Source organism: Scyliorhinus torazame, chromosome 3 (genome assembly GCF_047496885.1).
Source record: "Scyliorhinus torazame isolate Kashiwa2021f chromosome 3, sScyTor2.1, whole genome shotgun sequence".
In the NCBI taxonomy this organism is placed as follows: domain Eukaryota; kingdom Metazoa; phylum Chordata; class Chondrichthyes; order Carcharhiniformes; family Scyliorhinidae; genus Scyliorhinus; species Scyliorhinus torazame.
Window position 1 is genome coordinate 108,391,137 of NC_092709.1, and position 17,375 is coordinate 108,408,511.

At 46.8% G+C, this 17,375-nt stretch overlaps 1 protein-coding gene across 4 annotated transcripts in view; it reads left to right on the plus strand.

The window, feature by feature from the left end:
* Positions 1 to 2,270: 2,270 nt before the first annotated feature.
* ttc29 (tetratricopeptide repeat domain 29) overlaps positions 2,271 to 17,375 on the plus strand; it is an 830,052-nt gene continuing 814,947 nt past the window's right edge. For 3 of the 4 annotated variants that reach the window (XM_072496097.1, XM_072496099.1, XM_072496101.1), the window contains exon 1: positions 2,271 to 2,525. The gene's annotated coding sequence lies outside the window, so the exon portion shown is untranslated. The remainder of the gene's footprint in view (positions 2,526 to 17,375) is intronic. The other variant, XM_072496098.1, reaches the window with a different exon arrangement.

Genomic DNA, 17,375 nt, shown 5'->3' on the forward strand with positions numbered 1-17,375 from the left:
TTTTGTACCTTGGAACTTTCCAGTGTCAGGACGGATGTGCGGGTTAGGTGAATTGGCCAATGATAAATTGCCCTTAATGTCCAAATTGCCCTTGGTGTTGGGTGGAGGTGTTGAGTTTGGGTAGGGTGCTCTTTCCAAGAGCCGGTGCAGACTCAAAGGGCCGAATGGCCTCCTTCTGCACTGTAAATTCTATGATAATCTATGATTAATCTAGGACAAAGGTTCGGCACAACATCGTGGGCCGAAGGGCCTGTTCTGTGCTGTATTTTTCTATGTTCTATGGATACTTCCTTTTCACATTGTTCCTTCCAAATAGTATCACCTCACACTTTTCAACGTTAAAATCCATCTGCCACTTTTCTCCTCATTCGACTATCCCGTCTGTATATTCCTGTAACACAAGACCCTCAACCTCACTGTAAACCACCCGCCAATTTTTGTGTCATCCGCATACTTACTGATCTTACCCCCCACATAGCACCTACATCGTTTATATAAATAACAAACAATAGGGGACACAGCACAGATCCCTGAGGTGCGCCACTGGACACAGGCTTCCAGTCACTAAAGCAGCTGTCTGTCACAGAATTCTTTTTCTCATAGAATTTACAGGGCAGAAGGAGGCCATTTGGCCCATCGAGTCTGCACCGGCGCTTGGAAAGAGCATCTTACCCACGCCCACACCTCCACCCTATTCCCGTAACCCAGTAACCTCACCCAACCTTTTTGAACACTAAGGGCAATTTAATGGCCAATCCACCTAACCTGCACATCTTTGGACATCACCCTCTGTCTCCCATAAGCCAATTTTGAATCAACTTTATCAAGTTACCCTGTATCCCATGTGAATTTGCCTTCTTTACAAGTCTCCCATGTGGGACCTTGTCAAAGGCTTTGCTGAAATCCATGTAAACTACATCAACTTCACCAACCTACAACTAGGTAAGTATTCCCACCCGTAGGTCCCCTGTGGAATATTATAGTACACAAAGTACATCATTTTTTTTTGATCATTGCAATGCAAGTGAAGTCTGATGCCTCCAGCTAACTAGCTGTTGGAAACTTGGATTTGATTTTTCTAACTTTACCTCCTGCTTCTGTAAAGAATTGTTTTCATTATCACTGGCTAATCAGGGGTGAGTGGTTCTCATGGTAATGGGCGCCGCACCGACAGCATTTCCCTGGCCAATCTCAAATTCAAGTGAACCAACTCATTTCCTGAAAGGCAATGCAGCTGTTTGCGAATATTGGGCTGGATTCTCTCAGCCCGGGGCCGGGCAGGAGAATTCCCGCGACTGGCGTGGATCGCGCCACCCCGCCCCGAGATTCTCCTCAGAGCGGAGAATCGGCGCCATTGGCGCTTGTGTGGTTGGCGCGCCACCGGTCGGGGGCTGCTCTACGCGGCTGGCCCGCTTCTCGGCCCAGGATGGGCTGAGCGCTGGTCGTAAAAAAGCCGAGTCCCGCCGGCGCCGGCCATATCTGCTCTCAGCCGGCGGGAACTTAGTGTGGAAGGGTCGGGGGGGGCTGTTTGTGGGGGGGTCTGACCCCGGGGTGGTAGGGGGCCTCCAATGAAGCCTTGCCCGCGAGCGGGGCCCACCAGTCGATGGGCCAGCCTCTGGCTGGGGGCCTCCTTTCTTCCGTGCTGGCCCCTGTAGCCCTGCGCCATGTTGCGTCGGGACCGGCACATTGAAGGAAGTCACTGCACATGCGCGCATCGGCGCCGGTGCCACTGCGCGGATCCCGCGGCGCACAGTTGACGCCGGAATCAGCAGCTGGAGCAGCGTGAACCGCTCCAGTGCCGTGCTGGCCCCGTCAGGGCCAGAATTGCTGATCCTGAGGCCATGTTACCGCCGCCGTAGAGAAATGCGACGGCATTTCCGACCCGTCAACACTTCGCCTCAGGATCACAGAATCCCGCCCATTACCTTCATTTTTTTTCTATATCATGCTTTCCAGCTGGGTCGACATTTTAAAATAGGAAAGGCTGTTTGAACAGAGGCCACCACTGACCGCTTTATTGATGGGCTCAGCAAATTTAAAGTAAATAATTACGGAATTATTCGGCGTCATTGTTAAAATTGTAAACGCTGTCCCAAACTGCAGCACTCGCTCTCAGACTGCGTTGCAGGCACGATCTCGGCCTTCTTTTCGGTGCCGGATTACAGTTTATACCGTTATCGCCGTTTTTGTAACCGCTTCTCCTCCCAACCCGTCAGCCGCTCCGCGTGGCCCGCTTTTGTCCCGAGAACGCGCTCGCGGCCGTTGCCGTGGAGACGGTGACCGGCGTCGTGATTCACAGCGGCAGGTGGCGGAGGAGGAGAGAGTCAGGCTCAGGCAGTGGCCGCTGTTCGTCGAGCTTGGAAACCTCAACACTGCCAATTCCTTCAACCCCTCTCTCCAGCCCGGGACCGACGATAGTTGTTTTGTTTGTGTGTCTCCAGAGCAATATCCGGACTGTAGCGGGGCAGACAACCTGGTTTCTCCCAAACGACTTCAGAACGCGGCATTGCTGAGTTCCGTGTTTGGTAACTTTTTACCATTTCTTTTTTGAATTTCAATGCTATTGCTGCAAATACTTATGCATCTAATTTATATTATTGTACCGTTCTTAAGTCAATTACTGACTATTACCCAGGAAACTATCAAATATAATTATAAGGCAGGTTGCAGGCTTTTTTCCAAAAATAATCATAAATGTGCCTCCCGAAACCAATTATAGAACCATATTCTGTGCCCGAGGGCTCTAAATACGGGAATTGCCCGATTTTCCACTTTTTAATTGGTATAGACATTTGCATGTGCAACATCACAGTCACAGATGTCGGCAGCACAGAAAAGGCCCTTCGGCCCATCACATCTGTGCCAGTCAAAAAACAACCCACCCAAGTATTCCAATCCTGTATACCAACACTTGGCCCATAGCCTTGTATGCCTTGGCAGCGCAAGTGCACATCTAAAGGCTTCTTAAATGTTATGAGGGTCTCTGCCTCCATCACCTTTCAGGCAGCGAGCTTGAGACTCCCACAACCCTCTGGGTGAAAAAGCCTTTCCTCACATCCCTCTAAACCTCCTGTTCCTCACCTTAAATCTGTGCCCCTGATCATTGATCCCTCCACCAAGGGGATATGTTTCTTCCTGGCTTTCTATGACCCTCATAATTTTATACATCTCAATCATGTCGCCCCTCTGCTCCAAGGAAAACAACCCAAGTCTATCCAATCTCCCTTCATAGTTAAAACTCTCCAGCCCAGGCAACATTCCATTAAATCTCCTCTGCACAGTTTCTAATGCTATCACATCTCTCCTATAATGTGGATTCCAGAACCTCACATAATACTCTAGCTGTGGTTTAGCCAACATTTTCTACTTTTCCAACTTAACCTCCCTGCCCTTAATCTCTATGCCTCGGCTAATAAAGCCAAGTATACCATATGCCTTCTTAACCACTGTATCTGCCTGTCCTGCTACCTTAAAGATTTAGTGCACATGCACACCAAGGACACTCTGACCCTCAGTACGTTCCAGGGTCCTGCCGTTAATTATGTATTTCCTTGCCTTGTTTGTCCTGCCCAAGTGCATCACCTCACACTTATCTGGATTGAATTCCATTTGCCACTGATCAGCCCATCTGACCAGCTCGTCTATATCCTTCTGTAATCAAAGGCTATCCTCCTCACTATTTACCACCCCAACAATTTTCATGTCATCCGTGGACTTACTGATCAACCCTCCTACTTTCAAATCTAAATCATTTATATAAACCACAAACGGCAAGGGCCCCAACACTACAGGATCCCACTGGACACAGGCTTCCAGTCAGAAAAACACCCCTCGACCATCACCCTCTGCTTTCCGCTACTCAGCCAATCCTGGATCCAATTTGCCAAATTTCCTTGGATTGCATGGGCTATCAATCTCCCAGTTGGGACTTCAAAAGCCTTGCTGAAGTTCAAGTAGACTACATCAAATGCCTTGCCCTCATCTACCCACCTGGTCACCTCTTTGAAAAATTGAATAAAGTTGGTCAGCCATGAAACCAAGCAGACTGTTCTTGATTAATCCCTGGCTCTCCAAATGCAGATTAATTCTGTCTCTCAGAATTGCATCTAGTGGTTTCCCCACCAGTGAGGTTAGAATGACTGGCCTGTAGTTTCCTGGTTTATCCCTTTGTCCCTTCTTGAATAATGGGACCACATTGGCTATCCTCCAATCCTCCGGCACTCTCCTGTGGCCAGAGAGGAATTGAAAATTATTGCTAGTGGCCCTATTTCCTCTCTTGCCTTACTCCATAATCTGGGATAGATACACTTCTACTTTTAAACATGACAGGCCACTCAGAACCTCCTCTCTGTCTATGTTAATTTCTTTAATTTTATTGCAATCCTTCTCCCTGATTTCTGTACCCACACCGACATAACGTATTTATTTAGAATCCTATCTATGTCCTCTGGCTCCACACACAAATTATTGTGGTGGTCCTTAATGGACCCAACTCTTTCCCTAGTTATCCTTTTACCCTTGATGTACTTGTTAAACAACTTGCTATTATCCTTTATGTCCCTGTTTTGCGCTCCTAATTTCCTTTTTAAGTTCCCTCTTGCACATTCTAAATGCCTCTAGGGCTTTTGCTATTTTGAGCCCTCAATATGTGCCACAAGCCTCCCTTGTTCTCCTGCTCCAATGCTGTATATCCCTCGATATCCAGGGTTCACTGGATTTGTTGGTCCCACTCTTTATCTTGATTGGAACATGTTGGGCCTGTACTCTCCCTATTTTCTTCTTGAATGCATCCCACTGTTCTAAAATTGTCTGTACAAACCCGGGAAAATTCCCTCACCCTCCTCCAACGCCACCACAATGAATGAGGCATTCCAGCTAACAACTGAGGAGCTGAAAAGGCAGCAGAGCCAATAAAAGTCTGGAGAGGAAGATTGAGGCGATGGCGTACACATGGGATGGCAGGATCTGGTCACACCCGAAGAGGCTAGGCCAGCCGCCAGAACATTTGCTGGGCTCCCTCCCCAATAAATGAATGGAGGTACTTCCTATCACAGGAGCTCCAAGCACTCAAAAGACGCCATTAAACTCGAAATGATGGCGACGGTGAAAGTGGCGGTAGCGGAGGCGCTAAACCCCTTCAAGCAGCGCTGGAAAAGATGGAGCGGCATCTGGAGACACAGGAGGCAACGTTCGTAGAGCTGGCAAAGGCCATGACCAACCAGAGTGTCCGGATTGCCTCCGGCAAGGTTGGCAATGCAGGGGATGCTAAGGGGGCAGGTCGAAGACCAAGAGAATCCATCGCCTCACCAAAACCTTCGCATTGTGGATAAGAACCCTACGGAGTACATGGCACAGATGCAGGGCAAACCTGTTGGTAGCGAAAGCTTCCCCAAGCCCCCAGAAGTAGACTGAACCCACGGAGCGGCTGTGAGCTATCAATGCAAAACTACACCAGTACCAAGACCTGAAAACAATCCTCAAACTGGACAAGGCACACATGGTTCGGTAAATGGGAGGGACACTCGATCCATGAGTAACAGGACATTGGGGCAGACTTGGTCAAGTGCCAGGCAGAATTTTGGTTGACCCCTGGAGTGCAGGGGCACAGCCACATGAGGAGTATGGTAATCACGGCCATCCTGGATGGCCCGCAAACAAAGGGGAACCCTGGAGTGTAGGGGTGCATCCACACAGTACGTATGGTTGATCCCACAAGAGGGAGCGGACAGAAATCTCCCATCAGAATTGTCACCTGGAACATTAGGCGTCTTAACAATCCAGTGAATAGATCCAGAGTCATCGCCCATCTGAAAAGTCAACATAGTCTTCCTCCAGGAGATCCACTTGTGGGAGAAGTGCCGACTATGGGTAAGAAAGAGCTGGGTGGGACAACTAGGGGGGTGGCCATACTGCTTAATAAGAAGACAGCATTTACCGCAAAGAGGATGGTTATGGACAAAGGGGGACTATACGGCATGGTGAGTGCTGTCCTGGAAGGGGCACCAGTGTGTTGCTCTCTTTCAGTGGCTATAAATATGGCGATTAATAAGGTCACCTTTCTTAATTTTAATTATGAATATGCTTTCAGAGTCGCCAGGTACCTCTTGATACCGCCACAAGGTTCAACCGAATACCGATCAAAGAGCCAATACACCAGTTAGTTAGTTCAAAGTCAATAGTACTTTATTTACTCACAGTATGATTTACTCATGCACAATAACACTACAGGTTAAACTATGTCTATCACTAACACCTATACTTAACTTCGGGTGCCCATGTAGGTCAGAGGAACAGTGGCCGTTGTTTGGATCTGAGGCTGTTGGGTTCGAAGAAGTAGCAGGAGTATAGCTATGGTCGTCCGCCTGGTAGCGAGCGTTGAACTTGAACTTACTTGCTTCTGGTGGTGCAGGTGGAAGGGTCTCTCCAGTTGAGAGCCGAATCCAAGAGGCTGAACATATGGCGGGGGTTCCTCCTTATACTCAGGGGGGGGCCTTTGGGCCGCTTCTCGATCACTGCCATCGATCTGAGCCAATAAAGGGGCGGGTGCCTTGATGGCTGGACATGTCCTAAGTGGCCGTTGGCCTTGCTTTGTTTGTTTCTTCTTGCTGGGGTAGTGGTGCCGGAATGTCTGGGACGGTATCTGCTACCTGAGCACCAGTCTTTGTTCATCGGAGATGGGTCATCAATGTGCAAATCGGACAAGAGTTTCGGCTCTGTCTGCAGTCTGTCTTTTAAATACACATTCAGGCTCTGTGCCTGCTTGTTACTTTGCATTGTCCATTTTTCCCTGTATGCTCTGCGAGTGTCTATTTTATATGCTGGAAGTGGCCATCCCAGATGGTTACAAGTGGTCCTTGTAAACGTGTACGCTCCCAACTGGAACGATGCGGAATTCATGAAGAAAACCATGGTGGAAACCTCTGAAATAGATATGCACTGACTCATCATGGGGGGGTACTTTAACTACATACAGGACCCACGGACAGACAGATCAAACCTCAAGTCGGGGGGAAAAGAAATCAAACATATCACAGAAACTGAATGTTTTCATGGAACAGACAGGGCACTGGACCCATGGATGTTCACACACTCTGGGAGAAGGAGTTCTCCTTTTTCTCCCAGGTGCTCAGGGTATGTATTAGGATCAACCTTTTTGTAGTGGGGAAAGGGGTGATTCCGGGGGGTAGTCAGAGCAGAGTTCTTTGCAATTGTAATCTCTGGCCACGCCCCATACTATCTGAATGTGAGGCTTGAGACAGGCTGGGCATAACGCCTCCCCATGGAGGCTGGACCCTGTGCTCTTGGCCGATCAGGCATTCTGTGAATCGATATCACAGGCTAAAGATGGGCATGTTACCAACAACCAGAATGAGGCGGCCGCACCCTCCATGATCTGGGAAGCACTGAAGGCGGTGATAAAGAGGGGAAATTATTGCGTGAAAAGCACACAAAGAGAGCGGCTAGGTAGTAGCTGGTCAACTCTATCCTGGAGGTGGATAGGTTGTACTCCTCGACTCCCACCATGGAACTACTGGTGGAGAGAAAAAAAGCTACAGATGAACTTTAGCCTTCTCTCCACGGTGAAAGCAGTGCACCAGCTCCGCCACATGCAGGGGACCTTTTCTGAACATGGAGACAAAGCCAGCCGCCTGCTGGCTCACCAGCTGAGAAAATAGGCAGCCACCAGGAAAATAGCCGAGGTTACGGACGGGAGCCTTCACAACCTTCTACCGGGGGCTGTACACCTCCAAGGGAGGACTCAGAGATGAAGCAGTTCCTCAATGGACTGGACATGTCGGTTGTGGGGGAAGAAAAGAGACGGGGGCCTGGAATCACCATTAGAACTGGGATAAGTCATGAAGAGTATCAACTCCATGCAAACAGGGAAGACGTATTCCTGGCGGACTTCTGCAAATTATTTGTGCCAGCACCTGCAGGCGTTGTTCACAGACTCACTAATAAGGAGTAAGGAGCACCCTGCTACCAGAACTGGCACAAACCTATATATCACTGATACGCAAAAAGGACAAAGACCCAACTGAGCGGTGGTCCTACAGGCTCATCTCACTACTCAACGTAGACACAAAGGTCCCGGCGAGGTGGCTGGAGAGCTAACTGCCAGAGGTAATTGTGGAAGACACGATGGGCTTTGTCAAGGGCAGGCAGCTTACAACAAACATCAGGCCCTTGCTGAACATGATAATGACCCCATCCGGGGAGATAACAGTAGAAGTGATCATCTCCCTGGACGCAGAAAAGGCTTTTGAGAGAGTCGAGTGGAATTACCTCATAGAGGTACTGGAATTGTTTGGGTTCGGACCAGGGTTCACCTCCTGGGTGAAACTACTGTACAGCGCACCCATGGAGAGCGTATGAACAAACACCACCAGCTCTAAATACATCCAGCTGCACGGAGGCACGAAACGAGCATGCCCGCTACCCCCACTGTTGTTTGCTCTGGTAATCGAGCCACTGCCGATCGACTTAGAATGGCAAAGTGATTGAGAGGTATCCAAAGGCGGGGGGACAGAGGGCATGGAGTTTCACTCTATGTAGATGACCTGCTCCTCTACATCTTGAATGCCCAGACCAGCATGGAAGGGATAATGAAACTCCTGAAGGAGATTGGAGCCTTCTCGGGTTCCAAGCTTAACCTGGGCAAGAGCGCGATCTTCCCTCTGACAGATGTGGGGGGACTGCCATTCAAGCAAGCCCAAACCAAATTCTGCTACCTGGGTATCCAAATAGCCCACAAATGGACACGGATCCACAAATGGAACCTGATGCATCTGGTGGAGGTATTCAAAAGAGAATGCTGAGGTGACCCACTCTCCCTCTCACGGAGAATACAGACAATCAAAATGAACGTATTGCCCAGGTTCCTCTTCCTGTTTAGATCCCTCTCGATCTACATCTCCCAAGAACCTTTTTCAACGCAGTCGACAAACTAATCATGGTGTTTGTGTGTGTGTGTATATGGGGTGGGGGGGAAACAATTGAGGAGCCCAGTGGTAGTAGCCACGCTTTGGACGTGGTACCAAATGAGGCAGCACTTTGGCCTAACCGAAATGTCCATCACGGCCCCCATCTACAACAACTACAGATTTACTCCTGCAATAATGGACATCCCATTCAAAAGGTGGAGACAGGACGAGGGGCACTGACGGTTAGGGACATGTAAAAGGAGGATAGAGTAGCGACCTGGGGGGGGGGGGGGACATGGAGAGATTCTAATTACAAGGAAGAAATGACCTGAGATACATTCAGACCAAAAACGTCCTCCGTATGGAAACAACGACATACCCCCTAATACCGGGACACTTGTCGTATAAGAACTGCTGGATACGGGCGACCCATGGAAGGGAAATTGTGCAGACCTGTACAGGCGACTGTTGATGGAGGTATACTCCCCCCTGGATGAGAAAAGGAAAAAATGGGAGGAGGAATTAAGCATGGAGATAGGGGGAGGACTCTGGATCGAAGCACTACACAGGGCGAATGTCAGCTCCATATGCGCAGGGCTGAGCCTAACACAACTGAAGGTGGTGCACAGAGCCACCTAACCAGAACCCAAATGAGTGGTTTCTTTCCGGAGCTGGAGGACAAATGTGAAATGTGCCAGGGTGATCTGGCCAACCACTCCCACATGTTCTGGGCTTGCCCCAGACTTGCTGAGTACAGATGATCATTTTTGAAGCGATGTCCAGAGTTGTGAGAGTGAGGGTGGAGTTATGCCCAAAAGTGACAGTCTTTGATGTTTTAGATCAGCCAGAGCACTTTATGAGGAGGGGGGCCGATGCCCTAGCCTTTGCCTCCCTGATCGCCCGCCAGAGAACCCTGCTCTGCTGGCGATCGGCCACACCACCCAAAGCTGCAGACTGACTGTCCAACCTGGCGGAATTTCTCAGGCTGGAGAAAATAAAATTTGCCTTCCAGGGTTGGAATAGGGCTTAAGAGCCTGTGGTCCATCAACAATGTGAAGTGACTACCAAAGAGTATTGCTCTATTTATTTATCTGGGTGAACCACAAGCCTTTCCCTTGTATCGATCAAATGACCACACAACCAGTTGGTTAGTTCAAAAGATGGTTTATTTACATACACAAGAGTTATCTCAACTTGCAAACATAATATCTACTACGAGTTAAACTACACCTATCAGCTACAATAACCTATACTTAACTTCAGGGCGACCGGCACTGTGCAAATGGATAAAGGCCTTTGTCTGGATTTCACTTGGCTGGTTCGAAGAAAGTGGCTCCGTCTCTGCTGGGCTCATCCTTCGTCAGGTAGCAATCGTTGATCTTGAGCTTAGCTGGCTGTTCCTGCTGCAATTGGGTGGCACAGGCCGGATCCAAGAGAGACAGAACACATGACTGCGCTCTCTTTTATCCCCCTGGGATTTTGCGCTCTTTGGGGCGGTTCTTAACCTTAGACCCAATAGTTTGACAGGGCTCTGATCACTCTCTTCGATTTCGGCCAATAAAGAGGCGGGTGCCTTTGTAGCTGGGTGGGTCCTTAGCGGTCATTGACCTTGGCGGTTGTGCTTTCTGAGCAAGGGAGTGGCGCCGATCAGTTTGTGGCTGTATTGGAGTTCTATTGTTCTGGGATCATGGGCCATTAAAATGTAAACGAGCGGGGGTTTTGGTCAGGTCTGGTTACCTGTGCTTTAGATACACATAGGCTGTGTATCTGTCTGAGTCCTGGGTTGGCCATAATTCCCATGGTCCTTTGCAGGTGGCCATCTTAGATGGCTACAAGAGGTATTGGTGAAATGTTCTCACACCAAACATAATAATCGATGCCTCCTTTTCCATAATTTGATTCAGCACTCGTTACGCTGCATGACATGAAATCTATTGGTCTTTCTCACCCTGAAATAAATATGTCAGTCACCACCACTCCAACTCCATATGGCAAGGCATCACAGGCAAGTTGTATTGGTAAGTTTAAGTTGAAATGAACCACCACTTCTGACTACTTCAGTGCTCCTTTAATGGACTGATATGTTTTTTCGCAATCTGGTGTCCATTGCCATGCAGCTTTACACAGAACAAAGTATGTAACGGTTTAAGTAGGGTTGCTAGATTTGGGACAGATTTCCCAATAGTAGTTCATTAACCCTAGGAATGATCTTAACTATGTTACATTCATTGGTCGTGGGACCTACATAATAACCTCCATCTTCTTAGGTGCTTTGTGTAAACCATTCCTATAAATCACATATTGTACTGATGTTTGAAATAAGTCACATTTGTCTTTCCTGACATGAAAACCATGCATCGGAAGGCATTTCAATGTTGCTTCTAAATTATGCAAGTGTTCCTGTTCATTGGTACCAGTAATCAGAATATCATGGAAACATAGAAAATAGGAGCAGGAGGAGGCCATTCGGTCCTTAGAGACTGCTCCACCATTCATTATGATCTTGGCTGATCATCCAACTCAGTAGTCTGATCCCTCATTCCCCCAATATCCTTTGACCCTTTCGCCCTAACTGCTTCTTGAATACATGCAAAGTTTTGGCCTCAACTACTTCCTGTGATAACAAATTCCACAGGCCGACTGTGCTCTGGGTGAAGAAATTTCTCCTCGTCTCTGTTCTACCATGTATCCTCAGACTGTGACTCCTGGCTTTGGACACACCCACCATCGGGAACTTCCTTCCTGCATCTATGCTGTCCAGTCCTGTTAGGATTTTATAGGTTTCTATGAGATTCTCCCTTATTCTTCTGAACTCCAGTGAATACAATCTCAACCGATTCAATCTCTCTTCATACGTCAGTCCCGCTATCCCAGGAATCAGTCTGGTAAACCTTCATGCTCTCACTCTAGATCAAGAACATCCTTCCTCATATAAGGAGACCAAAACTACACACAATATTTAGGATGCGGTCTCACCAAGGCCCTGTATAATTGCAGCAAGTCATCCCTACTCCTCGGGCAGCACGGTGGCGCAGTGGTTAGAACTGGACTGCGGTGCTGAGGACCTGGATTCGAATCCTGGCCTTGGGTCACTGTCCGTGTGGAGTTTGCACACTCGCCCCGTGTCTGCGTGGGTTTCACCACCACAACCCAAAGATGTACAAGGTAGGTGGATTATTGGACATGCTAAATTGCCCCTTAATTGGAAAAATAATAATTGGGTATTCTAAATTTTTTTAAAAAAAGACATCCCTACTCCTGTACTCTAATCCTCTCGCTATGAAGGCTAACATACCATTTGCCTTCTTTGGCACATGCTGTACCTGCATGCTTACCTTGTACGAAGGTGTGTGACGATACCCAGGTCTTGTTGCACATTCCCCTCTCCCAATTTATGGCTATTCAGATAATAGTCTGCCTCCTCGTTTATACTACCAGATAACCTTGCATTTCTCATTGTACTGCAACTGCCATTCATTTGCCCACTCATTCAACTTGTCCAAATCACACTGAAGGATCTCTGCATCCTCCTCACAGCTCATCCTCCTACACAACTTGGTGTCATCTGCAAATTTGGAGATATTACATTTTGATCCCTCCTCTAAATCATTAATATATATTGTGAATAGCTGGGGTCCAGCACCGATCCCTGCGGTACCCCACTAGTCAGTGCCTGCCAATTTGGAAAAAGACAAAGTAATTATTTCTCTTTGTTCCCTGTCTGCCAACCAGTTTTCTATCCATCGCAATACACTACCCTAATCCCATAGGCTTTAATTTTACATACTAATCTCTTATGTGGGGCTTTGTCAAAAGCCTTCCGAAAGTCCAAATATACCACATTCACTGGCTCCCCCTCATCAACTCTACAAGTTGCATCCTCGAAGAATTCCAGTAGATTTGTCAAGCATGATTTCCCCTTCATAAATCCATGCTTACTCTGTCTGATCTTGCCACTATTTAATAAGTGCTCTGCTACAAAATCTTTGATAATGGATTCCAGAATTTTCCCCACTCCTGATGTCAGGCTTACTGCTCTATAATTCTGTTTTCTCTCTACCTCCCTTTTTACACAGTGGAGTTACATTAGCTACCCTCCAATCTGCAGGAACTGTTCCAGAGTCTATAGAATCCTGGAAGATGACAACTAATGGATCCACTATTTCTAGAACCACTTCCTGAAATACTCTAGGATATAGATTATCAGGTCTTGGTGATTTATCAGCCTTCAAGCCCATAAATTTCCTCAAAACCGTTTCTCTACTAATATTGAACTCCTTCAGTTCCTCATTCTCACTAAACCCTGCGTTTCCCAACTTTTCTGGTGTCTGATTTGTGTCCTCATTCGTGAAGACAGAACCAAAGTATGTGTTGAGTTGCTCAGCCATTTCTTTGTCCTCTATTATACATTCCCCTGTTTCTGATTGTAAAGGACCTACATTTGTCTTCACCAATCTTTTTCTCTTCACGTACCTATAGAAACTTTTACAGTCAGTTTTTATCTTCCCTGCAAGCTTACTCTCGTACTGTACTTTCCCCTTCTCAATGAATCTCTTGGTCCTTCTTTGCTGAATTCTAAACTACTCCCAGTCCTCAAACCTGTTGTTTCTCTTGGCCAATGCTTCTTCCTTGGATTGAATACTATCTCTAATTTCCCCTGTAAGCCATGGATTGGCCACCTTTCCCCCTTTACTTTTATGCAACACAGGAATAAACAATTGTTACAGTTTGCCCATGTGCTGCTTGAATGTTTGCCATTGCCTATCCACTGTCATCCCTTTCAGTAGTGTTTCCCAATCTATCATAGCCAACTTGCACCTCATACCCATTGTCATTCCTTTTGTTAAGATTCAAGACCTAGTCTCAGAATCAATTACTTCACTCTCCACCTTGATGAAAAATTCTGTCATATTATCGTCGCTCATCCCCAAGGGGTCTCGCACAAATAGATTGCCAATGATTTGATTCTCATTACCCAGTAGCCAGTCTAGGATGGCCTGCTGTCGAGTTGGTTCCTCAATGTATTGGTCCAGAAAACCATCCTGTATATATTTGATTTGATTTGATTTATTGTCACATGTCCCGAAGTACAGTGAAAAGGATTTTTCTGCGGCCGAGGAAACGTACACAGTACATACATAGTAGACAAAGAGAATAATTAACAGAGAACATTGACAAATGGCACATCGACAAACAGTGATTGGTTACAGTGCGGAACAAGGGGCCAAACAAAGCAAATACATGAGCAAGAGCAGCATAGGACGTCGTGAATAGTGTTCTTACAGGGAACAGATCAGTCCGACGGGGAGTCGCTGAAGAGTCTTGTAGCTGTGGGGAAGAAGCTGTTCCTATGTCTGGATGGGTGGGTCTTCAGACTTCTGTACCTTCTGTCTGATGGAAGGGTCTGGAAGAAGGCAATGCATGAGTAGGAGGGGTCTCTGACAATGCTGTCTGCTTTCCTGAGGCAGCGGGAGGTGTATACAGAAGTGGCAAGCATGTGTGATGCGCTAGGCTGAGTTCACCACACTCTGCAGTTTCTTGCGATCTTGGACCGAGCAGTTGCAGTACCAGGCTGTTATGCAGTCAGATAGGCTGCTCTCTATCACACATCTGTAGAAGTTTGTGAGAGTCGATGCAGACATGCCAAATTTCTTTAGCTTCTGTAGGAAGTAGAGACGTTGTTGGGCTTTCTTGACTGTTGTATCAACGTGAGTGGGCCAGGACAGACTGTTGGTGATGGTGACCCCCAGAAACCTAAAGCTATCGACCATCTCCACTTCGGAGCCATTGATGCAGACGGGAGTGTGTGTCTTGCTACGCTTCCTGAAGTCGATGATCAATTCCTTAGTCTTTCCAACATTTAGAGAAAGGTTATTTTCGGTACACCATGCAACCAAGTGATTTATCTCCCTCCTGTAATCTCATTTGTCGTTGTTTGAGATATGGCCCACCACAGTTGTATCATCCACAAACTTATAGATTGAGTTGGAGTTAAATCTTGCCACACTGTCATATGGCTATAGGGAGTACAGTAGAGGACTGAACATACGTCCTTGCGGGACCCCGGTATTTAGGACTAATGTGGAGGAGGTGCTGTTGCCTATCCTGACAGATTGCGGTCTGTTGGTGAGGAAATCAAGGATCCAGCTGCACAGGGAGGGGTCAAGTCCAAGATTGCAGGGCAGCACGGTGGCGCAGTGGGTTAGCCCTGCTGCCTCACGGCGCCGAGGTCCCAGGTTCGATCCCAGCTCTGGGTCACTGTCCATGTGGAGTTTGCACATTCTCCCCGTGTTTGTGTGGGTTTCACCCTCACAACCCAAAGATGTGCAGGGTAGGTGGATTGGCCACGCTAAATTGCCCCTTAGTTGGAAAAAATGAATTGGGTACTCTAAATTTATTAAAAAAAGAAAGAAAAAAAAAAGTCCAAGATTGCAGAGTTTTGTTATTAGTCTTAATATATTCCAGGAATTCCTCTTCTACGGTATTGTGGCTGATTAATTTGCCCAATCTATATGCAGATTAAAATCATCCATAATTATAGACGTTCCTTTATCGCATGCGTCTCTAATTTCCTGTTTAATGTCATTACCAACACCACCACTGCAGTTTGGGGATCCATATATGACGCCCACTAATGTTTTTTGCCCCTTGGTGTTTCTCAACTCCACCCATACAGATTCCACATTGTCAGAGCTAATATCCTTCCTCACTATTGCATTAATTTCCTCTTTAACCAGCACTGTCACTCTACCACTTTTTTTATCTGTCCTTTCTAAATACTGAAAACCCAAGTTTATTCAGATCCCATCCCTGGGCACATTGCAGCCATGTCTCCTTAATCCCGATGACATCATACCTGTTTACATTTATTTGCACGATTAGTTCATCCATTTTATTGCAAATGCTCCGCGCATTAAGGCGCAAAGCCTTTAAGCTTGTCTTTTTAACATTACTTGTCTCGCTCCCAACATTTATCACTGTGACCCTGCTTGAATCTGGCACTTTTCATATTCCCCTTTCTGTCTTTCTGACCCTGGCCCCAGGGAGGCAACATACCATCCTGCAGCCACAGAAACACCTATCTATTCCCCTTACAATCGAAACCCCTATAACTATTGCATCCCTACACTTTTTACTCCTCTCCGCTAAAGTAGAACCAAGCATGGTGGAACAAATTTGGCTATTGCTATTTTCCCCTGAGAGGTCATTTCCCTCAACAGTATCCAAAGCGGCATATCTGTTTTGCAGGGAAATGACCACAGGAGATTCCTGCACTGCCTGCCTAGCTCGCTTGCTCTGCCTGGTGGTCACCCATTACTTTCCTGCACGTGGTGTCTGACCTGCAGTGTGACCACCTCTGTACGTGTTACGCACTACACTTGTAAAGGTAATACTTTACCCCTTGGGACTGCTAAGAACCTGGTCCATGGACCTTTGAAATAAAGTGATTGCTGACGTTATTCAAAAAGGTAATCTCCTAATGTGGAATAGGTCTTTATGGTTATAATAGTGAGCACGTGTTCAGATTCAGCTGCAACATTCATTTGCAATTAGGCCATTTTTGGTCAACTTTATTAAGGCATGGGCCTTTCCCTTTTAATTTGTGCCCAGGAACCATATTGGTCTGATGCCAGGTGCAATTGCTGACCTTCTGTTAATCTGCTTCAACGTCGACCATCGAAAGCTTCAATTTTCTTTTTCTCATCAGAAAATAATTTTCTTCTGATCTCTTCCTCATAGCCAGCTTTAATTTTTATCCTTTTGTGTATTGATACTTGCAGGATAAAATAATATAATGCTGAAGCAGGTTGTGTTGAACAATCAACAGAGGTTTATTAGATGGCTGTGAACATTACAAAGGCTTGATCTAGACTGAGGCAAAGCCTGCAAAGCAGCTGATGATGCCATGGACAATCAGATGACTAGAAGTGACCATGAAACAGCCCAACAACAACCCACATAAATAACAATGACTACCTTGGATAAATCTTGCAATAAGCTCTCCATTTGCATTGAAAAATTGCACAAACAAATGAGACTCCAAATGGCAATCTGGTGTACTGGTGCAGGCCTTTATGTGTATCTCTGGAAGTGTCATCCAGCTCTAGCTGCTAGTACGCATGACTCTTATCTTACTTGGTGTATGTTAGACCCCCAGCCAACTTTGCGTAAATGTCCTCGATTTTAGGTATATGGTAACTGTCAAATTTCACTGACTGGTTTATTTTTACTTTGACGTCTCCACTTATTCTTACGGTGTTATCTAACTTGACCATTGGCACAATGGCAGCTTCCCACCTCGTAAATTGCATGGGCTTCATGATACCCAAATCTTCTAATTGTCTTCAGTTCAGACGCCACCTTCTCATGCAAAAGTCTGGCTCTATAAAATTGTGGTTTAGCCTCTGGATCAACATGTATTTTGCCTTTCAAGCCTCAGATTTTGCCCTA